The sequence below is a fragment of the Oncorhynchus clarkii genome, chromosome 5 (assembly GCF_045791955.1).
Source record: "Oncorhynchus clarkii lewisi isolate Uvic-CL-2024 chromosome 5, UVic_Ocla_1.0, whole genome shotgun sequence".
Taxonomy (NCBI): Eukaryota; Metazoa; Chordata; class Actinopteri; order Salmoniformes; family Salmonidae; genus Oncorhynchus; species Oncorhynchus clarkii.
Genome location: NC_092151.1, coordinates 77,272,528 through 77,298,782, shown reverse-complemented (window position 1 = coordinate 77,298,782; position 26,255 = coordinate 77,272,528). Strand labels below are relative to the sequence as shown.

Sequence of the window (26,255 nt, the reverse complement as noted above, 5' to 3'; positions counted from 1 at the left end):
GTTTCAGTGTTATTTGCCTCGACACAAGCATAGGAGTAGTTTAACTCGTCTGGTGAGCTTGTGTCACTGGGCAGCTCTAGGCTGTGCTTCCCTTTGTAGTCTGTAATGCTTGCAAGCCCTGCCACATCCGACGAGCATCAGAGCCGGGGTAGTACGATTTGATCTTAGTTCTGTATTGACACTTTGCCTGTTTGATGGTTCGTCAGAGGCTTCTGGTTGGGGTATGTTCGTACGGTCACTGTGGGAACAACGTCATCGATACACTTATTGATAAAGCCAATGACTGATGTGGTGTAACCGGAACATATTTCAGTCTGTGCTAGCAAAACACTCCTGTTGCTTAGCATCTGCTTCATCTGGCTACTTATTTATTGACAGAGTCACTGAGGCTTCCTGCTTTAATTTGTGCTTGTAAGCAGGAATCAGGAGGATAGAATTATGGTCAGATTTGCGAAATGGGGGGAGAGTTTGGTATGCGTCTCTGTGTGTGGTGTAAAGGTGGTTCAGATTTTTTTCCCCTCTGCTTGCACATTGAACATGCTGATAGAAATTTGGTCAAACGGATAGGAGTGCCGCCTCTGGGTGAGCGTTTTCTTGTTTGCTTATGGCGGAATACAGATCATTCAATGCTGTAGTGACAGCCTCAGTCTGTGGTGGTATGTAAACAGCTTCGATAAATACAGATGAAAACTCTCTTGGTAGTGTAGTCTACAGCTTATCATGAGATACTCTACCTCAGGCGAGCAATAGCTTGAGACTTCCTTAGATATCGTTCACCAGCTGTTATTTACATAAATACATAGTCTGCCACCCCTTGTCTTACCAGATGCCGTTGTTCTATCCTGCCGGTTCAGCGTGGATTCTGCCAGTCCATGGTGAGTAATTGCAGTACTCTACTGTACTGTACTGAACTCTACTGTACTGTACTGTACTCTACTGATCTGTACTATGCGATGCTGTGCTGTACTGTGCTGTGCTGTACTGTACTCTACTGTTCTGTACTATGTGATGCTGTGCTGTGCTGTGCTGATCTGTACTATGCAATGCTGTGCTGTGCTGTGCTGATCTGTACTATGCGATGTTGTGCTGTGCTGTGCTGTGCTGTACTGTACTGTTCTGTACTATGTGATGCTGTGCTGTGCTGTGCTGTGCTGTGCTGTGCTGTACTGTTCTGTACTATGTGATGCTGTACTGTGCTGTGCTGTGCTGTGCTGTACTCTACTGTGCTCTACTTTGCTGTAGTTTAGATGTTCAAAATTGTGAAACATAGACTATGATTGGTTCAGATTTAGTCAGGTCCAGGCCAATCAAATTTAGTCTTGTTTGGGGGCAGAGCTAATTAGTGTGTAGAAAAAGATATTACATATTTATATTTTTGTGTACCTATTTAGGATAAATCTCCATGAAGGGAATGACATTTAAATCCATAATTATGCATTTCTGTGTAGTACAGATCAGTGACCCATGATTCAATTCCGTTACCGCAATTCCGTTACTGGTTGTAAATCCACTTCACTTACTGCAGTTTAATAACCAAATTAGATTTTTTCAAAGTCGACGTGTCATGTCATAGCTGACACCCCATTATTTCTGCAGACATCGTTGAATCTTCATTCGTTTTTGGAAAACATGGACACCTAAAAACAACATTTTACCGAAATTCTGTTAGCCAACTTTGCATCTGGACAGTTCTTCCAGTAAATGTGTTCCAGTAAAAAGTAGTCCTTGTACCTATCCAGTGGGGATTCCGGTGGGGTGCCCCCACCCAGGCAGTGGCAGTGCTGGCAACACTAGCTGCAGTAACCCATGGGGAGGGGTAACACTCGGACATTGACAGAGGGGGTATATTATTGTGGCCCTGGTGGCACAAAATCAAAAGTCTGACTGCATGGAGATGATTGGGAATATGGTCAATACGGGGGACCGTGTTGTGGGTGTTTCAGGGAAAAGAGATACATTTGACCTCCATCATCTAGGACGGTTAATAAAATCTCCCATTTCTGCCCATTTTTTTGCACAGTCTTGCAAGCCTTCTGATAAAGCTGCAACTGTATACGCATTTGTAAATCAAGACCTTTCTTGAGTTGGGCTCTGGGATGGTGCAACTGTTGAGAATGTGAGCCTATGGTTGTGTGGGGGTAAGGGTTGAATGTGTATGAGTGTGTGGGGGTATGTGCATATCCCACGACTATTATTATGTTGGGAGATTTTAATACGGTCTTAAATACCTCGATGGACCGTCAAGGAAATCACACTACTAACTATCACCCTCAGGCACTTAAGGAAATCATGAATGTCATGGATATATTGGAATTAGTGGATATATGGAGGCGTAAATACCCTGACCTAGTGAGATATACATGGCGGAGGCTTAATCAAGCTAATCGTCTTGACTACTTTCTTATGCCATTCTCTCTGGCATCAAAAGTTTAAAAAGTGTTGAAAGGGGACAGAATGGGGTCGGATCATCACATAACTGGCATATATATTACTCTTCCAGAATGTATATGTGGGCGAGGATATTGGAAATTTAATCAAAGCCTACTAGATGATAAATTGTTTAGAACTAGGAGAGAAGAATTTCTAACAGACTTTTTCAGACATAACATAGGTACATCAGATCTCCTTACTGTATGGGACACTTTTAAATGTGCCTTTAGAGGCCATTCAATTCAGTACTCATCTATAAAACAAAAGCAATTTAGATCAAAAGAGTCCATATTAACAAAGGAAATTGAAGGACTAACAGTACAGTTAGATAGCAATAAAAACTGTACCATAGAGGCACAGAATAAGTTAGAGGATAAACAAAAAGAAATGGAGGAACTTAATCATGAAAGATCCAGTGTAATATATTATAAAAATAAAGCGAACTGGATGGATATTGGGGAAAAATGCAATTCAATATAGAAATGCAACCAAATTTTTTTTATTGAAACTTGTTACAAATGATGGAGTCACGCATGATTCAACTAATTATATTTTGAAAGAGGAAGGAAAGTACTTTAAGAATATGTTTTCATTTCAGTCTCCTCCATCTCCACTAACTGAAAATAATTGTATGGATTTTTTCACTAATAATAATGTAAAATTAACATCTGTGCAGAAAGACTCATGTGAAGGCCAAATTACAGAGGAGGAATTTCTTGATGCAATTGAAGCCTTTAAGGCTGGGGAAACTCCAGGGCTGGATGGCATACCAGTGGAGGTACACCAAACCTTTTTTGATATACTCAGAGGACCATTATTAGCATGTTTTAACCACTCATATATAAATGGTAGATTTTCGACATGCAACAAGAAGGTCTGATATCATATTTACTGAAACAGGACCCAAGTGGTATATATAAAGATCCAGTCTTTTTTTTAAATTGTTGTGATGCAAAAATCCTAGCAAAATGCTTGCCGCATTGCATTTTAAAAAGTATATTATTCATCCTAATCAGACAGGTTTTTTATATGGACGATACATTTGAGATAATTTAAGACAAGTACTGGAAACAATAGAATACTATGAAATATCCGGGACACCAGGCCTGGTTTTCATAGCTGATTTTGAAAAGGCTTTTGATAAAATACGACTGGTTTATATATAAATGCCTAGAATATTTCAATTTTGGGGAATCTCTTGTAAAATGGGTTAAAGTTATGTATAGTAACCCTAGGTGTAAAATAGTAAATAATGGCTACATCTCAGAAAGTTTAAAACTATCTAAAGGAGTAGAACAAGGTTGTCCACTATTGGCATATCTATTTATTATTGCCATTGAAATGTTAGCTGTTAAAATTAGATCCAACAATAATATTAAGGGATTAGAAATCCGTGGCTTAAAAACTAAGGTGTCATTGTACGCTGACGATTCATGTTTTCTTTTAAAACTACAATTAGAATCTTTCCACAGCCTCATAGAAGTTTGAGATACTTATGATACAAATTATGATAAGTGTAATATATTACATATTGGATCACAAAAAAATGCTAATTTTACATTACCGTCTAGTTGACCAATTAAATGGTCTGAATTTTATTTGAAATGGCAAGCCAGACAAAATCAAAAGGGCCTATTTATATAATGAATATGAATTCGGAGGGCAGAAAATGTTAAATATTAAAGCATTAGACTTCTCAATAAAGGCATCAGTCATACAAAAGTTATACTTAAATCCAAACTGGTTCTCTAGTAAATTGATTGGAATGTCTCATCCTACAGTTGAAGTCGGAAGTTTACATACACTTAGGTTGAAGTCATTAAAACTAATTTTTTAACCACTCCACAAATGTCTTGTAAACAAACGATAGTTTTGGCATGTCGGTTAGGACATCTAATATGTGCATGACACACTTAATTTTTCCAACAATTGTTTACGAACAGATTATTTCACTTATAATTCACTTTATCACAATTCCAGTGGGTCAGAAGTTTACATACACTAAGTTGACTGTGCCTTTAAACAGCTTGGAAAATTCCAGAAATGTATGTCATGGGTTCAGAGGCTTCTGATTGGCTAATTGACATCATTTTGATTTATTTCAAGGCCTACCTTCAAACTCAGTGTCTCTTTGCTTGACATTATGGGAAAATCAAAAGAAATCAGCCAAGACCTCAGAAAAAACATTGTAGACCTCCACAGGTCTGGTTCATCCTTGGGAGCAATTTCCAAATGCCTGAAGGTACCACGTTCATCTGTACAAACAATATTACGCAAGTATAAACACCATGGGACCATGCAGCTGTCATACCGCTCAGGAAGGAGACACATTCTGTCTCCTAGAGATGAACGTACTTTGGTGTGAAAAGTGAAATCTTTCCGCAATATTAATCTGATCCACCCCTAAAATATATATTTTTTTATAAATACAAGATTGTAAAATAAAATGTATAAAAAAAGTAGTCCTTGTGCATAGAGTGGTTGCTTTGTTAAATGTTGAAATCAATAACAAAAACCACTTGTAGTCAGTTGGGTAACCCTGACCTTAACCCGTAACCCTTCTTAACCCTAATCTTAAACCTAACCTAATCCTAGCCCTAACCCTGACCCTTACCCTCATTCTAAACCTAACACTAAACTAACCATAACCTTAGCAAGCAGTTGGTAATCAACATATAGATTGTTGACAGTATGACCATCTATTTGTTATTGTATTAGGATCTCCATTAGTAGATATTTCAGAAGAAGCAGCTACTCTTCCTATCATCTACACTGATTGTACAAAACATTAGGAACACCTGCTCTTTCCATGACATAGACTGACCAGATCACTTGTTAAAGCCATTTCATTCAGTGTAGATGAAGGGGAAGATTTGTAAGCCTTGCGACAATTGAGACATGGATTATGCATGTGTGCCATTCAGATGGTGACTGGGCAAGACAAAATATTTAAATACCTTTGAATGAGTTATGATAGTTGATGCCAGGTGCATCGGTTTGTGTCAAGAACTGCAATGCTGCTGTTTTTTTCACACTCAACAGTTTCCCATGTGTATCAAGAATGCTCCACCATCCAAAGGACTTCCAGCCAACTTGACACAATTGTGGGAAGCATTGAAGTAAACATGGCCAGCAACTCAATATTAGGAAGGTGTTCTTAACGTTTGGTATACTCAGTGTATATGTGACTATCCAACTAAAGTGTGACTGTCAGTTCTGACTGGAAGTGTTTTATGTAATACAGTACAATAATATACTGATGCAGTATACATGTCTGACCAACAAATGAAGTGTTCAGACAATTTATTAGGAGATACACACTTTCTGAAAAGTGTTGTAAATTGCATTTGGTGACCTTGTATTTGATCCAATTCTGTAAAATGCGTTTCCGAAGACACATGACACACAAGAACGCACATGCACGTCTGCACGCGCGCACACACACACACACAAACACCGTGTCAGTTCTAAAAAGCTTCTATAGCGCCACAGGAAGACATGATGGAATATTAGATGAAGCAGCTGTGGTTCTCTGATGTATATAAACTTGAGTTTCAATCTCCTGTTCATGTCAATGTCTGTAATAGACCACTATGTCCTGTCTGTCTCCTATTACTAAGGTTATGTCCCAAATGGCACCCTATTCCCTATATAGTGCACTACTTTTGATCAGGGCCCATAGGGAAGCCCATAGGGCTATAGTCAAAAGTAGTGCACTATATATGGAATAGGATGCCATTTAGGACTAACCCGATTGGTCACACACACAAACACTTATCTAGGTCCTGTCAGATGAGAGCACCATCAAACCCCTCGTATAACAGATAGACCATCACCATCGCTGGGTTTGCCTGTCTGTATCCACAATAGCCCCTTAAACTGCAGGCCACAGGTGGTGGATCTGCCCAGCCAGAACACTGATAAATGACAAATATTAAACTCCCAACCCAATGACATCATAGCGTTTATATGTGGGAGATTGACTGAGAGATGGTCAAGCGATGATTGTGGGCAGACAGGCAGACGTGCTCCAGCTCTGATTATACACATCGCACAGGTTCTGTAGCCAACGTAGCCAAGTCTTCCTCTTTTTCTCAGAGAAAACAGTTTGATTTCTAGCCCTCAGGCTACCATTCAAAAGATACAACCCATAATACTGGCGCTACATTGTTTTCTTTATTGCCTGCTTTTCTAACGTCTACCAACCTTGCCAGCAGGCATGCCAGCTAAGTTAGACTAGCTAGCTAATCTAATTTGATTGATAGCCTGAAATGGCTTCTTGGTAGCTAGGTATGAGGTTGGGAGATTGGGAACCTATCTGGGCTAGCTAAAGCCAACTTCATACAGTTAATAGGTGGCTAGTAGTATTACAGAGAAACAACAACTACAAACATTTATAAAACAAAAAATATACGTATATATATATTTTTTATAAACAGGACAAATCTGAGGGCATGACGCCTGAGGCCACATGGACTTGACTTGTGACTCGACCATTGGTGACAAAAGGGTTTTCTAGCCTTTTAAAATGATCAACTTGGATTAGCTAACACAACGTGCCATTGGAAAACAGGAGTGATGGTTGCTGATAATGGGTCTCTGTACGCCTTTGTAGATATTCCATAAAGAAATCTGCCGTTTCCAGCTACAATAGTCATTTACAACATTAGCAATGTCTACACTGTATTTCTGATCAATTTCATGTTGTTTTAATGGACAAAAAAAATTGCTTTTCTTTCAAAAACAAGGCCATTTCTAGTTGACGCCAAACTTTTGAAAAGTAGTGTACGTTTTACGGACACAGTATATTTGATATTAGTTATCTTGTTGTTATTAGTTGTTTTTATTCCCAACCTTCAGCTCCATTCAACCCCTCCCATCTATCTCTTAATTTTTCTATTTGCCATATATTTTTCAACTGTGCTGTGATGTTTCACAAAAATTCTGAACCTCTCTATTCTCATAATTTCTACAGATTGTAAATTAAAAATAAACATTTCTGCTAAAAGTATTATTATATTATTGATCGATTGACTATGACTTTTCAGATCACCCAGCACTGCTATCTGCAGAGTTAGCTCCAGATAAATGTTGCAATTCTTCAGCCATTCCTGGACCTGTGACCAAAAACAAGCTATGTATGGACAGTACAAAAACAAATGATCTAATGATTCTGTCTCTTCGCAGCAAAATCTGCAGAGCTGGGATGGTTGTATCTCCCATTTAAGAGTGCCAAAATGAACACTGGGTCGGTGCCCTGGAGTAAATTATTGCACTATATAGGGAATAGGGTGCCATTTGAGCCGCAAGCTGAGTGTCCTTGTGGCTAGATTACAGAGAGAGAAGACCTCGCAGACAGACTCTAAACAAATGGGTGAGTCATTAGACTCTCATTAGTGTGTCAGACAATCTAATCAGGACCACGGCTTTCTGGACTGGACCTTCCTGAAGGGAAAACAACATGCTCACAAATGGAATCTAAGTAATGTATCCTAAAATGTTTCTGGCAACATACTAGAATGATGAAATTGTTATATTGTAAGAGGTGAACAGTGGATTAAAGACAAATTGACAAACATTTTCTTTCCATTTTAGATAAATCTTACATTCTATTATTTTCATACTGCAAATCTAAGATAATAGCAGGAGGCATATTTTGATAAATTAGATATTGACATTCCTCTGTCTCTGTTGTGCAGAACAAAACATGTGGGTGATTTATAACTAGCACTGGAGCAGCTACAATAAATGTCTCTGTTAGATCCATGTGGTTGCCACAGCTGCCACGTTCAACTGTCAAAAATATGAGGTGCAGTTCTAACAGTCCCCACTTGTGTGTCTATTAGCATACAGCCAGCTCATTTGGCGTGCTCTGTTTCTGGATTCCGTCCTGTATTGATAGTATGAGGTACCACATGGTAGGTAGCACAAATCTCTGGCAAGGAATAGAAAATGATGCTCACGAAGAAAAAGAAAACATCTATTTGTGCTAAACTGCTAACCCTTCATAGTGGAATCTAAAGGCTGGGTAGTAAATTGGAAGATTGCTTGGCCCTAGTGGCACCCTATTCCCTTTATAGTGCACTAATTTTGACCAAATCCCTATGGAAGGGTACCATTTGGGACACAATCTAAATGGGATGTTGTCGAAGGCAGTGGTGAAGTTCCTCACATCCAAAAGGCCCACTGTAAATGTCGCTACAACATTCACATTCAGTACAATACAATACAGGCCTGAAGCGCAGCTAGCTTTTACTCCGATGCCATTGACACTTTCACATTGGGGTGTTTGTTAGTCCTGTAGATCCATAAGGTACAGATAGAGAGCCCTTGACAGTTGACAGTATTGAAAAATGTCATAATAATCAAAACTAGGGATGTACGATATATCGGTGAACATATTGGAATCGGACGATATTAGCTAAAAATGCCAACATCGGCCCGATGTCTAATTTAACGCCGATGCTAAAAACCGATGTGAAAGCTGCCGTGCATAACTATATAACGTAGGTACATGACGTAATAACGCCACGTAAAATGTTGCGCTACACGTGCAACACAGCATTCCTAACCTAGCCCACAATGTCTGCTGTGTGGATCGAGCAGTCAACAAGTTGAACAGTCATTTGAAAGAGTAAGAACATTTCAGCGAGACAACTCATAGGCAAAATCCATTAAAGCCAAGATAATGGAATTAATTTCCCTTGACAATCAAACGTTCTCTGTTGTGGGTGATGTTGGCTTTCACCGACTGGTCGAGCACCAATACACACTACCAAGTGCGCTTTTTTTCAGATGTTGCCCTACCGGAGTTACACAGTAATAGCGTCACTGCCATTAGCTTCATGACATACATACTATGGAACGCCGTTTGGGTCTTTGAGTGTCACAACAAATACAGTAGCACTGTCAAAGCGTACAAAAAAGTCTGCAAACAACCAAACACCGGCCACGCATTATGTGTTTACAATAACGCGTTGGTAATAAAGGATCACTTGTTCGACGACAACTTCTGGGGTCGTTAGCTTTAGCTTGGTACCTAGGTAGCACCAATACAACCAGCCTGAAAACAATGACCAGTAGAAACGGCAGTCATTTTCATTATTCTTTGCAATGATTTAGGAATCCTTGTGAGTAATTGTTAGCTAGGTTGCCACTTGTTGTTCTCCTATTGAAATTGAACTTCAGTTCATGAAAAGCTAACGTTATAAGCAGCCAGCTAGCTTTATCTGGCTAGTGAGGCTCGACCGGACTGAGTTATGTGTTGTGAAGCTGGCCACAACAAGTATTTGGCACAATAGTGGAATTTGCGGTTTGCCTTCAAAATAAAAGTATGACATTGACAGTGATGCAAATTAATACAAATAGTAGAATTATGACATACTTTTATTTTGAAGGCTAACCGCAAGTCCACTATTGTGGCTAATCCTTATTGTGGCTAGCTTCACATAGATAGGTCCGACCACCATTAATCAAATAAGAACTGTCTTATAAATTAGGGTTATTTTAGATGATGACACCTAGCTATATAGTTAGCTAGCTAACTATAGCTACTGAAACAGATTATGTCGTTTTTCTATGTTTTTGGGGAAGAACATTGTTTGCATTCATGAGTTAGCTAGCTTCTTTTATGACCAGCACTGTAGGTGCGAGAGACAACTTTACCAGCATCATAGCATATGTATCGATGAATCGTTGTGACATATGAAATACGAGTGATTGAGTAATCAATGTGCAATAACTACATAAAGAATGTATGAACGCGTTAAATTATTATGTGACGTGCAGTCATAATCAGATCTTGATTGGTCAACGAGCTTATTTGACACATCAAATAGTGTTATTAGACACATGTCTTTTTTGACATGCAAAGACCCAAACGGCGTTCCATAGAAATCCTGGTTGAGAATGAAACGACTGAAGAAATTAACAACGAAACAACACAGAAAGTAAGTGAGATAAATTGTTTTTGATTAAGCTTTAATAGTAATGGTGACATACGTAAATGCCAACAAAATATTGCTTTGGTCAGTGTGGTGTGGTGTGTGTAACCTTTATTTAACTTGGCAAGTCAGTTAAGAACAAATTCTTATTTACAATGACAGCCTACCCCGGCCAAACCCGTTCGACACTGGGCCAATTGTGCGCCGCCTGATGGGAATCCCAATCACGGCCGGATGTGATAGAACCTGGATTCGAACCTCTTGCACTGAGATGCAGTGCCTTAGACTGCTGTGTCCATGTGTGTGTTAACTATTTAACTGCACTAGAATTCTTAAAAGGCCGCTAACATTTTAAATATTGGTTATAGGTATGGTTTTTTGGGGGGGCAAGGAAAATATTGGATATCGGTATCGGCCAAAAATGTATTATCGGTGCATCACTAAACAAAACCATTGTTGGATGAAGTGTCAAAACATTTAATCCATGTCGCATTGGCACAAGTCAAACCACAAGATATATACTGAGTGTACAAAACATTAGGAACACCTGCTCTTTCCATTACATAGACTGACCAGGTGAATCCAGGTGAAAGCTATGATCCCTTATTGATGTCACCTGTTAAATCCACTTCAATCAGTGTAGATGAAGGGGAGGAGACAGGTTATAGAAGGATTTTTAAGCCTTGAGACAATTGAGACATGGATTGTGTGTGTGCCATTCACATGGCAAATGGGCAAGACAAAAGTTGTAAGTGCCTTTAAACTGGGTATGGTAGTAGGTGCCAGGCGCATTGATTTGAGTGTGTCAAGAACTGCAAACATGCTGGGTCTTTCACGCTGAACAGTTTCCTGTGTGTATCAAGAATGTTCCACAACCCAAAGGACATCCAGCCAACTTGACGCAAATGTTGGAAGCATTGGAGTCAACATGGGCCAGCATCCCAGTAGAACGCTTTTGACACCTTGTAGAGTCCATGCCCCCAACGAATTGAGGCTGTTCTTAGAGCAAAAGGGGTGCAACTCAATATTTTTTGTACACTCAGTTGTATACATGACATTTAGTGGATGCGTTTATACAAAGCCTATGGACACAAGACACCTGCCTTTATTTTTTCCTTCTCATAAAGTGGAGATAAAGTATTTCACTTGATTATTACCAAAGTATATTCTAATGGGAGATGGATAGGACTCTAGATAAGTGCTCTTCTAAATAAACATCAATGTGAAATGAAGCGTTAAATTGCAATTTAGAACAGCAGTATGCTTTTATCTGTTTCCTCTCGGATGTTAATTACACACTGTGGTCTCCCAGGGAAGACAGCGGTTAGTTAGTTCCTCATTTTATCTAACCATTTAAACACATGTTAACCATCTTCAAGTATTGACACAACGAAACGAAACTGACAGTTCTGTATTCACAGATGGAAAAGGATTATGTTGCAATTAAAATCAAATCTCCTTTTTATTTGTCCCATGCTTTGTAAACAATAGGTATAGACTAACAGTGAAACGCTTACTTATGGGCCCTTCCTAATAATGCAGTGAGAATGAAAATAATAATAGAAATAATAGAAAAGAAAAACACGTAATAAAGTAATAATAGATACACAATGAGTAATGATAACTTGGCTATATACAAGAGGTACAGAGTCAATGTGCAGGGGTACGAGGTCATTGAGGTAGATATGTACAAACAACTAGGAATAAAGTGCCAGATAATAAACAGTAGCAGCAGCGTATGTGATGAGTCAAAAAAGTTAGTGCAAAAATGGTCAATGCAGATTGTTCGGGTAGGTATTTGGTTAACTATTTAACAAACTATTTAGTAGTCTTATGACTTAGGGGTAGAAGCTGTTCAGGGTCCTGCTGGTTCCAGACTTGGTACATTGGTACTGCTTTCCATGCAGTAGCAGAGTAGCAGTCTATGACTTTGGTGGCTGGAGTCTTTGACAATTTTTAGGGCTTTCCTCTGACACCGCCTGGTATATTTCTGGTCCTGAATGGTAGGGAGCTCGGCCACAGTGATGTTCTGGGCCGTCCACACTACCCTCTGTAGCACCTTGCAGTCGGATGCCAAGCAGTTACCATACCAAGCAGTGATGTAGTCAGTCAAGATGCTCTCAATGGTGCAGTTGGAGAACTCTTTGAGGATCTGAGGGCCCATGACAAATCTTTTCAGCCTCCCGAGGGGGAAGACACGCTGTTGTGCCCTCTTCACGACTGTGTTGGTGTGTTTGGACCATCATACATCCATAGTGGACACTGAGGAACTTGAAGCTCTCGACCTGCTCCACTACAGCTCTGCCAATGTGAATGGGGGCGTGCTTGGCCCACAATTTCCTCTAGTCCATGATCAGCTCCTTTGTCTTGCTGATGTTGAGTGAGAGGCTGTTGTCCTGGCAACACAAGTCTCTGACCTACTCAATATAGGCTGTCTCATCATCGTCGGTGATCAGGCCTACCACGGTTATGTCGTCTGCAAACTTGATGGTGTTAGAGTCGCGTGTAGTCGTGGGTGAACAGGGAGTACAGGAGGGGACTAAGCACGCGCTCCCGAGGGTGCCTGTTTATGACAAATTTGTTCTTAATGTAAAAAGTTGATGTGTTTTATTGTACATGAACAATTCTAGGCCTACACAAATTATTTGAACAGCTTTCACAGTTGATGATAATTTTATAATTTTACAGTGCTTGTCACGTTCTGCCCTCTATTTCCGTTGTTTTGTATTTATTTAGTATGGTCAGGGCGTGAGTTGGGTGGGCAGTCTACGTTTGTTTTTCTATGTTTTGGGGCATTTCTATGTTTTCGGCCTAGTATGGTTCTCAATCAGAGGCAGGTGTCATTAGTTGTCTCTGATTGAGAATCATACTTAGGTAGCCTGGGTTTCACTGTGTGTTGGTGGGTGATTGTTCCTGTCCCTGTGTTTGTTGTCACAGGATAGGCTGTATAGGTTTTTCACGTTCCGTTTGTTGTTTTGTAGATTTAAGTTATTTCATGTATCGTTCATTTTCCATTAAAGAAACATGAGTAACCACCACGCTGCTTTTTGGTCCGCTTCTCCTTCTACAGACGAACGTCGTTACAGAATCACCCACCACAACAGGACCAAGCGGCGTGGTAACGGGCAACGGCAAGAGGAGCAGCAGGAGAAGCAACAGAGGCAGCAGCAACAGGAGCAGCAGCAGCAGCAGTGGGAGAGGCTGCACTATTTGGAGAAATGGACATGGGAGGAAGATTTGGATGGTAAAGGACCCTGGGCTCAGCCAGGAGAATATCGCCGCCCCAAGGAAGAACGGGAGGCGGCGAAAGCGGAGAGGCGCCGGTATGAGGAAGCAGCGCGGCGTCGTGGATGGAAGCCTGAGAGTCAGCCCCAAAAATTTCTTGGGGGGTGGCACAGGGGGAGTGTGGCAGAGTCAGGAGTCAGACCTGAGCCAACTCCCCCCGTTTATCGTGAGGAGCCAAGGAGGAGCTCAGAACCAGAGCTGGTGTTGGAGGTGAGCGAAGCAGAGACTGTGAAGGAGTTAATGGGGAAATTGGAGGAGAGAGATATGAGGGAATTGCTGGTTTGGTGCATGAGGCACAACATTCGCCCGACGGAGCGTGTCAGGGATTTAATGGCACCTGGGTCAGCTCTCCATACTCATCCTGAGGTGCGTGCGAGGGGTCTGGTGAAGACTGTGCCAGCCTCACGCACCAGGCCTCCTGTGCATCTCCCTTGCACGTCCTGTGCCATCTCAGCACTACAGTGCTCCTAGCAGTGCTAACTGTGGCGGGCGTGGTGCTGGTCAGGCACCGTGTTATGCAGTTGTTCGCACGGTGTCCCCAGTACGCGTGCTTAGCCCGGTGCGCTACATCCCAGCTCCCCACATCTGCCGGGCTAGGGTGAAGATCCAGCCAGGGCGGTTGGTGCCAGCCCTGCTCTCAAGATCTCCAGTACGCCTTCACGGCCCGGTCTATCCGTCACCACCTCCACGCACCAGCCCTCCGGTGGCAGCCCCCCGTACCAGGCTGTCTCTCCGGCCCATCCTTACAGGGGCTCCCTCCTCTCCAGCGCTGTCGGAGTCTCCCGCCTGTTCGGCGCTACGAGAGCTACTCAGTCCAGCGTTGCCGGAGCTTCCCGTCTGCCCAGCGCCATCTGAGCTTCCCGTCTGCCCAGCGCCATCTGAGCTTCCCGTCTGCCCAGCGCCATCTGAGCCTCCCGTCTGCCCAGCGCCGCCAGTGCCGCCCGTCTGCCCAGCGCCGCCAGCGCCGCCCGTCTGCCCAGCGCCATCTGAGCCTCCCGTCTGCCCAGCGCCGCCAGTGCCGCCCGTCTGCCCAGCGCCGCCAGCGCCGCCCGTCTGCCCAGCGCCGCCTGAGCCGCCCGTCTGCCCAGCGCCGTCAGTGCCGCCCGTCTGCCAGGAGCCTCCAGTGCCGCCCGTCTGCCAGGAGCCGCCAGTGCCGCCCGTCAGCCAGGGGCCGCCAGTGCCGCCCGTTAGACAGGGGCCGCCAGTGCCGCCGGTCAGCCAGGGGCCGCCAGTGCCGCCAGTCAGCCAGGGGCCGCCAGTGCCGCCAGTCAGCCAGGGGCCGCCAGTCAGCCAGGGGCCGCCAGTGCCGCCAGTCAGCCAGGGGCCGCCAGTGCCGCCAGTCAGCCAGGGGCCGCCAGTGCCGCCAGTCAATCAGGGGCCGCCAGTGGCGCCAGTCAGCCAGGGGCCGCCAGTAAGCCAGGGGCCGCCAGTGCCGCCAGTCAGCCAGGGGCCGCCAGTAAGCCAGGGGCCGCCAGTGCCGCCAGTCAGCCAGGGGCCGCCAGTAAGCCAGGGGCCGCCAGTGCCGTCAGTCAGCCAGGGGCCGCCCGAGCAGCTGCCCCTCTGTCCAGAGCAGCTGCCACCCCTCTGTCCCGAGCTGCTATCGCCCCTCTGTCCCAAGCCGCTGCCGCCCCTCTGTCCCGAGCAGCTGCCCCTCTGTCCCGAGCAGCTGCCCCTCTGTCCCGAGCAGCTGCCCCTCTGTCCCGAGCAGCTGCTCCTCTGTCCCGAGCAGCTGCCCCTCTGTCCCGAGCAGTTGTCCCTCTGTCCCGAGCAGCTGCTTCACCTCTGTCCCGAGCTGCCCCTCTGTCCCAAGCAGCCCCTCTGTCCAGTGGGGTCATTGAGAGGGGTGGCCATGGTGAGAAAGCCACGGAGGCGGACAATAAGGCGGACTAAGACAATGATGAAGTGGAGTCCGCGTCCCGCGCCAGAGCCGCCACCGCGGACAGACGCCCACCCAGACCCTCCCCTATAGGTCAAGGTTTTGCGACCGGAGTCCGCACCTTTGGGGGGGGGGGGGGGGGGTACTGTCACGTTCTGACCTCTATTTCCGTTGTTTTGTATTTATTTAGTATGGTCAGGGCGTGAGTTGGGTGGGCAGTCTACGTTTGTTTTTCTATGTTTTGGGGCATTTCTATGTTTTCGGCCTAGTATGGTTCTCAATCAGAGGCAGGTGTCATTAGTTGTCTCTGATTGAGAATCATACTTAGGTAGCCTGGGTTTCACTGTGTGTTGGTGGGTGATTGTTCCTGTCCCTGTGTTTGTTGTCACAGGATAGGCTGTATAGGTTTTTCACGTTCCGTTTGTTGTTTTGTAGATTTAAGTTATTTCATGTATCGTTCATTTTCCATTAAAGAAACATGAGTAACCACCACGCTGCTTTTTGGTCCGCTTCTCCTTCTACAGACGAACGTCGTTACAGTGCTGATGAATTACATGTAGGGTTGCAAAGGGTTGGAAACTTTTCAGTAAATTTCCGAAATTTTTCCGGAATTCTTCAATGGCAAGTTAAGGCCGGGAATTTGTAGAATTTTGCTTAAATTCTTCAAAAAAAGTTAGCTTATAACAGTGAACCTTGTTTTTGTAGCATACACATTCTTGGTCTTGTGGCATATTTTAGTTAAACTCTCCCCAATTCAATGGAATTGCAATCCTCTGCATGCACAGTGCATTCTTCCATCACATGTACAGCTGATTCTCAAGATCTTGCACACTAATGAGATGCTACTGAGCCCACACTACTACACTGTCTGAGCCAAGGACTACATGCTTTCTGGTAAGTTTTGATTACAATAATGGGTTGGGTGAATATATTTTATATGGCATACATGATTTTTTGTTAACTAGTAAATAGTGGCCTAGAGCAAAGTGTGTTTAAATCATTTCTAACTTGTTAACAATTTCTGCTAGTTAGTTATTGCTACCATGTGGGTTTTTAGCTTGCTTGAGCTTGGTAACTGAGAAGTGTTAATTTACTTGTTTCAATACATGTTTCTTTTTAAAACATTTATCTTACAAATGAGTTAAATCTAACTGCTTAACTATTTATCTGTACATGGAATTGTATTTTGTTTTTTTAAACTTTTTTTTCTTCTAATCTTTACAGGAAAATGCCACGGGCACTATCTGATGTGTGGGGACATTTCACAGCAGCTAATAAAGAAGGAAAAGCTGTGTACATTTGCAAATACTGTGCCAAATCATACGTGAAGAATGCAACAAAGACGCAGAATCGTCTGGCCAAGTGCATAAAGTTCCCTCAGTGCTCACAACAAGCAAACTTCTATTCGATGTGAAAATGATGAAACAGACACCTTATCGATAGCAACAGCTTATGGTCCTCAAGGAATCATATGTTTTTTTGACTCAATGGACGAACATAGTCAGAGAAATGCGAATTAATGTCTTGCTCGAGCTGCGTATTCAACTGGTTCACCTCTGATGCTCACAGACAATGTGTATTGGAAGAGATATCTGAATGTTCTTTGCCCAGCATACACCCCTCCAACCAGACATACTTTATCTACTAATTTTCTGGATGCAGAGTTCAACAGAGTTCAAGTGAAGGTCAAGCAAATCATAGAGAAAGTAGACTGTACTGCAATCATCTCTGATGGGTGGTCTGATGAGCAGCACACCCATTGTCTGTGCTGCTCATGCATTGAATCTGCTCCTCAAGGACATCATGGCACTGAAAACAATGGATACACTCTACAAGAGAGCCAAGGAAATGGTTAGGTATGTGAAGGGTCATCAAGTTATAGCAGCAATCTACCTGATGGATGATGTATTTTGGGAGAGAGTGGTAAGCAGCCTGAAACTCCTGAAACCTATAGCAGTAGCCATTGCACAGATTGAGGGAGACAATGCCATCCTGTCTGATGTTCAGACTCTGCTTGCAGATGTCAGAGAAGAAATCCGCACTGCCCTGCCCACTTCACTATTGCTCCAAGCAGAGGAAACTGCAGTTCTGAAATACATCAAAAAGCGTGAAGACTTCTGCTTGAAGGCGGGGCCCATGTAGAACCCCAAGTATGCTAGCAAAAGTATCCTGTCTGGTGCAGAGATCAACAAGGCCTATGGTGTCATCACTACCATGTCTCGCCACCTTGGCCTGGATGAGGGTAAGGTTCTTGGCAGTCTGGCGAAGTACACTTCCAAGCAAGGGCTTTGGGATGGAGATGCAATATGGCAGTCGTGCCAACATATCTCATCAGCCACCTGGTGGAAGGGACTTTGTGGATCTGAGGCTATTTCCCCTGTTGCCTCCATCATCCTCTAAATCCCACCAACATCAGCCGCCTCAGAGCGCAACTGGTCCTTGTTTGGGAACACACATAAAAGCACGGAAAAGGCTGACCTATACAAGTGTTGAAAAATTGGTGGCCATCCTGGCAAATTTTAGGCTTTTTGAGCCTGACAACGAGCCATCCTCAACAAGGTTGGAAAGTGACAGTGAAGATGAGGCCTCAGAGTCTGATGTCCAAGAGGTGGACATTGAGGAGGTCCAGGGAGAAGACATGGAAGCCTGAGAGGAAGTCAACCAAAGCTTTAGTTTCTAGACTAACATTTTACAGATGTATGTTGAAAGCGTTCTTGGGAGATGCGATGTATCATTGGGGACCATTCAATATTCCCTTTCTTTTGTTGTTCAGTAAAATCATCCCATGTGAAGAGTCAACTCATTTAATTAAAGTTCAATTCATAAATAAAATGATATTTTATTTCTATTGGAAGAATTTAATCATTTGTAATTATTTCTACTTATGATGAGGTAAAATGTTTATGTTTCTGTCTCCATATGATGTGGTAAATATATCCAATTTAAAAAAACATCTACATTTAAATGGCATTGATATACATTTGCACATATATCCATTAATTCCCATACTGTTTAGCTGTAAGCTATTCTTCATAGGCAATGCTCTTGTTGGAGAATAATACATGTGTTGTTTCTACAAGCAAATAAGGGAGAATAAGTAAGAATAAGTGTACTACCCTGTAAACTGAGGCATTTCTGGCAGTTGGGGCCTGACAGCAGACTGTTTTTTTAGAAAGCCAGTGTTATTAATTGATGATATGCAGTGTGTGTGTGTCTGTCTGTCTGTCTGTCTGTCTGTCTGTCTGTCTGTCTGTCTGTGTGTCTGTGTCTCTCTCTCGCTCTCTCGCTCTCTCTCTCTCTCTCTCTCTGTCTGTCTGTGCTCAATAAGGTGATTCCTGCCTACTTGCAGAAGGACTGACAGGCGGGTGGTAAAACAGAGAATAGAATGACAGACCTGCCTAGTTATAAGGCTTCGCTGCAGCAACTTTTATAAAGTAACATGAGAGGAGGGCAGGAAAATCAACTGAACCAACAACATGTCAACCATCCTACTCTATGCTCTACATCCTAAAACAGCCCTGCAGGTTGAACAATGCATTACCTTTTGACGGCTCGATGATCAAAAGAAATCCCAACATTTCGACAACTCAAAAGCTTCCGCTGTTAAAACATTTAAAATGTCATAACTAAAAGTACAAAGTATAAGAGTCCCCCTCTTCATCCTTCTCCTCCTTCAGCTGACAGTGTTTCACTTCAAAGTGCAGAAATTGTCTTCTCAACAGGTGGGATGAAGTCAGAAAGCAATGCAGCATATGCTGCTATACACACAAAATATAGCCAGTCTGTTTGTGCCATCATGCCAAATTCTCGTCACTCATTTTCATACCAAAGACCGCAGTGGAGTTAAGAGTACAAACAGATGTGTCAACAGGCTACCAAAAAGGTTAAAATAAAATGTAATTAAAATAAATGTGTTGAATTGAATAGAAAACACTATTGGATATTGTTGTGACACAGTGATCCCAATTTATTTAGAATGATTTCCATCTATTACCCACAGGCCTCGCAATCACAAAGCGAACAGTTTTAATGAAGTGTATTCTGTTTAATAACGTTTACATTATTCAAATCTATCCACTAACATCCCATCCTGAGAACACAGACAGAAAACAAAGTGGCAGACCACATACAAAGTGTAGTGTTAGATACAGGGCCAATTGCCTTGGTATCACTGCGGGGGAATCATACCCTTTAGGGATGAGTCCCAAACAGCACCCTATTCCCTATACAGTGCACACCACATAGTAAATACAGTGCCATTTGGGACACAGTTAAGTCTGTGGTTGTGGATGATAGGATCTTGTCCTTAACGTGTGACGAGATGAAACAAAAACATTGACAGCCAGACCCTGAAGCCTATTCCTGGCCGAACAGCAAACAATGGACCGGTGTAATTGAAAACCCAGAGCAACTATGTTGCTGTTCCATTGTGGGGAAATGAAGGATATAGAAACCCTGGACTGTTCTTCAAATAGGTCAATCAGCAGATGGACAATACATTGACAACCCAGTGACACACTGCATGTTCCGGTCCCTTCTTGGGGACAGACACAGAGAGAACAGCAAACACTGCCTGGGCTTGGACACTATAGCTCGTACCCTGTTGTTATTGTTGTTTCAACCATCCATCTCCAGTCCACACAACACAGGGGCTGCTTCCCAAATGGCACCATATTCTCTTTATAGTGCACTACTTTTTACTAGGGCCCATAGACATCTGGTAAAAAAAAAGCAGTGCACTTTGTAGGGAATAGGGCGCTGTTTGGGACGCATAGAGTATAAATGTCTAATTCCAGTTCAGCCATGATAAGCCTGGACAGCTACCAAGCAGAGAACCCGGTCCACTGCGGCTAAGCAAATAATGATTTCGATATGAGGCAGACCGAGTATCAAAATCTATTTTAATATTGACTTGGGGAGTTGCACCATGGAGTGAGTTCTTTAAAGATGCAATATGCCCTCAAGTGAAATATCAATATTAGACTTGCAAAGCGTGGAATTGTAGGTACTATGCATATGGAATGTATGCTGACTATCGTTTTAAATGTCAAAGTAGATCCGTTTCTGTCTATTGAACTTCAAAGCAAAATATTCACACACAGTCAATATCAACATGACTATAGAACCAAGGGAGACTGTGAACCATTGGATGTATCAGTCAAAAAAAGCAACACATTTTGCCATGGGATGTACAAAACATTAAGAACACCTGCTCTTTCCATGACAGACTGACCAGGTGAATCCAGGTGAAAGCTATGATCCTTGATTGATGTCACCTGTTCAATTCACTTCAATCAGTGTAGATGAAGGGGAGGAGACAGATTAAAGAATGATTTTTAAGCCTTGAGGATATTTTATGGTAGTAGATGCCAGACACACCGGTTTGTGTCAAGAACTCCATCACCGCTGAGTTTTTCACACTCAACAATTTCCCATGTGTATCAAGAATGGTGCACCACCCAAAGGACATCCAGCCAACTTGACACAACTGTGTGAAGCAATGAAGTCCAAGTGGTTTTATAATGCAACCACCACTGATACTAACTGGTTGGGGGCCAGCAGCATACCACCCTGCATCCCACTGCTGACTTGCTTCTGAAGCTAAGCAGTGTTGGTCCTGGTAAGTCCCTGGATGGGAGACCAGATGCTGCTGGAAGTGGTGTTGAAGGGCCAGTAGGAGTCACCCTTTACTCTGGTCAACAAAATGATCCCAGTACTGCAATTAGGGACCTTACCCTGTTTTATTTGAACCTTTATTTAACTAGGCAAGTGAGTTAAGAACAAATTCTTATTTTCAATGACACCTTAGGAACAGTGTGTTAACTGCCTTGTTCAGGTGCAGAATGACAGACTTTGACCTTGACAGCTCAGGGATTAGATCTAACAACCTTTTGGTTACTAGTTCAACACTCTAACCACCAAGCTACCTGCCACCCGTGTAGGGTGCCATCTTTCAGATGGGATGTAAAATGGGTGTCCTGAATCTGTGGTCACTAAAGATTCAATGGCACTTATCGTAAGAGTAAGGGTGTTAAAACCTGGTGTCTTGGCTAAATTCACCATCTAACCCTCATACCATCACAGTCACCTAATCATCCCCAGTTTGCAATTGGCTCATTCATCTCCTCTCCCCTGTAACTATTCCCCAGGTCGTTGCTGTAAATGAGAACGTGTTCTCAGTCAACTTACCTGGTAAAATAAAAAAATAAGAATTCTCTGATGATGAGCTAGTTGCTCCACCCCATCAGCATTCTGTAGCTAACTGCTACAGCAACACTACGTCACCGTGCCATGGCTGGTTGTAGCGTGCTGAGAAAGGAGGGACAAAATATACTGGTCCTCCCCACTAATATGTTTACCATAGCACTCATCCCTGAAATGACACACAATTTTTGAATGTAGAAAGCACGAGTGAACATGGGCACAGAGTCAGGGCCCCAAAGAGAGAGAGACAGAGAGGGAGAGGAAGGGAAGGGAGGGTAGAAAAAAAGAGGAATGGAGAGAGAGAGAGAGAGAGAGAGAGAGAGAGAGAGAGAGAGAGAGAGGGAGGGAGGGAGGGAGAGAGCGAAAGAGAGGGAGGGAGAGAGTGAGCTGTGTTTGAAAGGAAGGGAAGGGGGGTCCACTGTGAGAACAACAGATTAGACAGAGATAACTGGAGAGTATGGAGATGGGAGTGGTTACAACAGAGGAATAGAGAGAGAGACTTGAAGAGTGTGTGGAGAGATTGTAGAGATGAGTGGTTACAACAGAGGAATAGAGAGAGAGACTTGAAGAGCGTGTGGAGAGATTGTAGAGATGAGTGGTTACAACAGAGGAATAGAGAGAGAGACTTGAAGAGCGTGTGGAGAGATTGTAGAGATGAGTGGTTACAACAGAGGAATAGAGAGAGAGACTTGAAGAGTGTGTGGAGAGATTGTAGAGATGAGTGGTTACAACAGAGGAATAGAGAGAAAGACTTGAAGAGTGTGTGGAGAGATTGTAGAGATGAGTGGTTACAACAGAGGAATAGAGATCGAGACTTGAAGAGTGTGTAGAGAGATTGTAGAGATGAGTGGTTACAACGCTGGTAATTATGGTCTGTCAGGCAGCAGTATATGCCTTTTGTTTACCAGTGAGGGCTCAGCATCACCAACCGGGCCAGCCACTCATTAGCTGAATGCAGAGGCACAAACAGATGCACTGGCCACATCACTCCACAGCCTAGCTGTCTCTAATAAGACGCACTCTATCACACACACTACATATGGCGCGCCGGTAGGTAGCCAGGTGGTTAGAACGTTGGACTGGCAACCAAAAGGTTGTCAGATCAAATCCCTGAGCTGACAAGGTACAAATCTGTTGTTCTGCCCCTGAACAAGGCAGTTAACCCACTGTTCCTAGGGTGTCATTGGAAATAATAATTTGTTCTTAACTGACTTGCCCAGTTAAATAAGTATTCCATTGCTTGCTCTACCCCCCTTCTCTCTCACACAGAGCAACAGACTCCTCTCAAATACAATATTAGATTCTATAGCCCGCCGCACCTCTCTCGTTCAGAGGGGTTGGGTTAAATGCAGAAGACACATTTCAGTTGTACAACTTGCTAGGTCATCCCCTTTTGCATAGAAGACAGTCAATGCTATTCTAATGTATGCAGTGAAGTCCATCCTCGTGAATCTACATACTACATACAACTCAATAGTCCTTTAAAGGACAAATGCAAATAATTAGTCAGAAATATCCATATCATTGGTGACAAATTATCATGAGAGATTTAACATGAAATGTAATTTATTAAGAGCAAACCATTTTTTGAAGTGCTCCCTTATGAATATACCAAGTAAAGACCGATTTTAAGAAGACTATACATGTATTTAGATTTACATCATTGTTCATTCTAAATGTAAGTGTACTTTGAAATAAAGGGGCACTGGGATTCCTACTTAAGAGCATTGGGAGAAGACACAGCTCCTGAAATGAGATTTTAATTACTCAGTCAATGAAATCCCACTGGGCATAGGCATCAATCAATTCAAGGTCTAATCCGCGTTGGTTCAACGAAATTACGAGGAAACAACGTTGATTCAACCAGTGTGTTACCAGTGGGATAGTAAAAGCCAAATGCCAAAATTCTGGAATTACTAGAAATTCAAATTGGTATTTCGTTTTAAAAAAGTCCTATATTATTATCATTAGTAGTAGTATTTGTATTACTATACGTATTATTATAATTATAATTATAATAATTATAATGCGACAATAATGCAATTGCATTTTTACAACGTTTACAATTAAAAACGTATAAGGCTAAATTAATGCAAAATTATTGATGCACGCTATAGCGAGTCGAACGCATCCTCTTATATTGTAATGGTTCTGCATAAAGGAGTAGTCAGGTGTCCTAAGTCACGCAGACAGCACAGAAACAGAGCGAGGACGAGTTGGATTCAAAGGCGAATGAATAAGGAGAATGAATGCGTCAAACCCAATAGATTATGTTGCACTCTCCTCCTCAACTCCAATCTCTCTCCCTAGAGAGACTTGCTGTGTGTTAGTTCTGCTGTGTGGAACCACTGTCTGTTTTCAATTGATGGGAAAAGTTTATTTGAAAATGATCAAGGCAAAGCATGTACTCTGAACTGCTCTAAAAACCTAGATTTTATTCTACACAAATGATAGCGGGGAAGAGCCAGGCCAATAGACTCCAACATTGATGACATCATGTTGTGGCTATGGAAATAATGCATAATGTGGATTGATGAGAAATAACTGACATTTATTTATTTAGCGCCATTGACACCTGCATCTCCATATTCGCATGTTCCACATATAATGTGATAAATAAAGCAACGACAGTCAGGCTTTCATCCATAGTTTTCAAACAATCTGAAATAGATCGGCGCGTAGCCTAACCATCCGTTTCATCACCAACACCAGTCTGCGCAGACCCTTGTTTCTATTGGTCCATAAACAACTAATTTGCTGACTGTGGACGCCGGATTTGTGGGCTATAATAATGACCTTCACGTAGTCTATGCATTATAGCTTAAGATTTTACAATTATATAAATTAGTATCTTATAGGTAGCCTATCCAACTGCAAGTTCGATACATATGCCAAGTATTGCGCAAACAACTAGGCTAATATAAAACGGAATTGTTCAAATCATTTATATGCCCCATGTTGAGGCAACGTATACAAAGGTTTTAATGCTCGTGCTTGGTTAATTGACCTTCTCTCTCCACATCATGTAATTCACCAAACATGTTTGTCTATGTAACAGGTTCCACGGGTGATCAGAGCAGAGCGCGTCTTGACAGGTGCTCCTGCCTGCGAGGCGTGCATACAGCCGTATTGATCTCGAACAAGCTCTAAATCAATGGACATTTGAATGCATGTCATGAAGTAGCCAGAAAAACAATATCCTGCTCAGACTGACCACATAACTTTTCAACGTGACGAAATTATGCTTTATCAATAACCAGCCTACACCACAAACCAGTGGTCATCATTAGCCTATCAACAAGATGCAGTTTCGCCTCAGCATCAGTTCCATACTACCCGGTCCATGCCACTCCAACAAATCATGTGATAGATCATTTCAAACACCCCAACCAATGTCAGTTGAATATGAAAAGCGAGAACTCACCCTCTAGGTCCCCTGGTCGTTGGCATTTCTGTTTTAGCAAATAGCAACCACTTGCTTCTCCCGACCACTTCAGAAAGAGTACAATTCCTTTCCTTCTCAGCCCAGCCGTCCAGCTCACTCTATTCCGGGTATGCGTCCTCTCCGTAATAAACTATACCAGGAATCATTTCAAGTATAATCCTTGACATGTATAGGACCTTGGTGGACAGTTCTGCTAAATTAGACCATATATTTTACAAGTATAGCAGTAATGTTGTCCAAATGTCTCCTCTCCTCTCAGTAGCTCACCCGCTGTTCCTCGCGCAGTGACTGTAGCGCTCATGAACGCACAATAATCCCCCTCTCTCTTGCTCGCGCGTAGCGTTCTGCTTTGCTCTCACACACAGGTTGTCCGCCGGCATTCTCGGGCTTTGTCGGATATGGTCGGTCATTTACGGCAGGGTTTCCCAAACTCGAACACCTCACATTATATCGGACCTTTTGGTGTAATGGTTAAGGTGTTGTTAAGGTGTCGGCTTGACGGTCACTGGACCTGCGTCCAAGTCCCAGTCGGGGCTACTCCCTGGACTCGCTACATTAGTGTCAGAAGTTGAATGGCGCAAGTGAGGCCATCGGAGAGGCAAGTACAGGTAAGAGACTTGGTGTAGAGAAGCGTGGGGACATGGTCTCAATAAGAAACAGGGTAACGTAGCGACCTTTACCCAACACATAGTGGAGCTAAAAAGTACACTTTTAATAATTTTAGTAATGTCCTGCAATAATTGTTTTTTTTGTCATGGGGCAGAGAGAAAATGTTGCAGTTTTAAAACTAATTTCATACAATTCTACCCATTGTGCAGAAAATGTGTTTCCGTTTTTAAAACTAATTTCCTGCTATTCTACACATTTTTGCCATAGGATGGAGAGAACATTTGTCCGTTTCTAAAGAGGCACTATGCAGAAATCGCTTGCCATTTCCTGGTTGAAATTTGTTTTAGAGTTTGCCTAATTTCAGTGTGACAAAATAATGACAAAATATGTTACAAAACAAACAAGTATAGTGTAGAGAATGATTGTACCAACTAAACTGCTGTGAAATATATTTTCCATAACC

At 42.7% G+C, this 26,255-nt stretch overlaps 1 protein-coding gene across 3 annotated transcripts in view; it reads right to left on the bottom strand.

The window, feature by feature from the left end:
• Positions 1 to 25,369, bottom strand: part of LOC139409406 (protein tyrosine phosphatase receptor type Fa) — a 424,559-nt gene extending 399,190 nt beyond the window's left edge. For all 3 annotated transcript variants that reach the window (XM_071154522.1, XM_071154523.1, XM_071154524.1), the window contains exon 1: positions 25,163 to 25,369. The gene's annotated coding sequence lies outside the window, so the exon portion shown is untranslated. The remainder of the gene's footprint in view (positions 1 to 25,162) is intronic.
• Between the last annotated feature and the right edge of the window lie 886 nt (positions 25,370 to 26,255).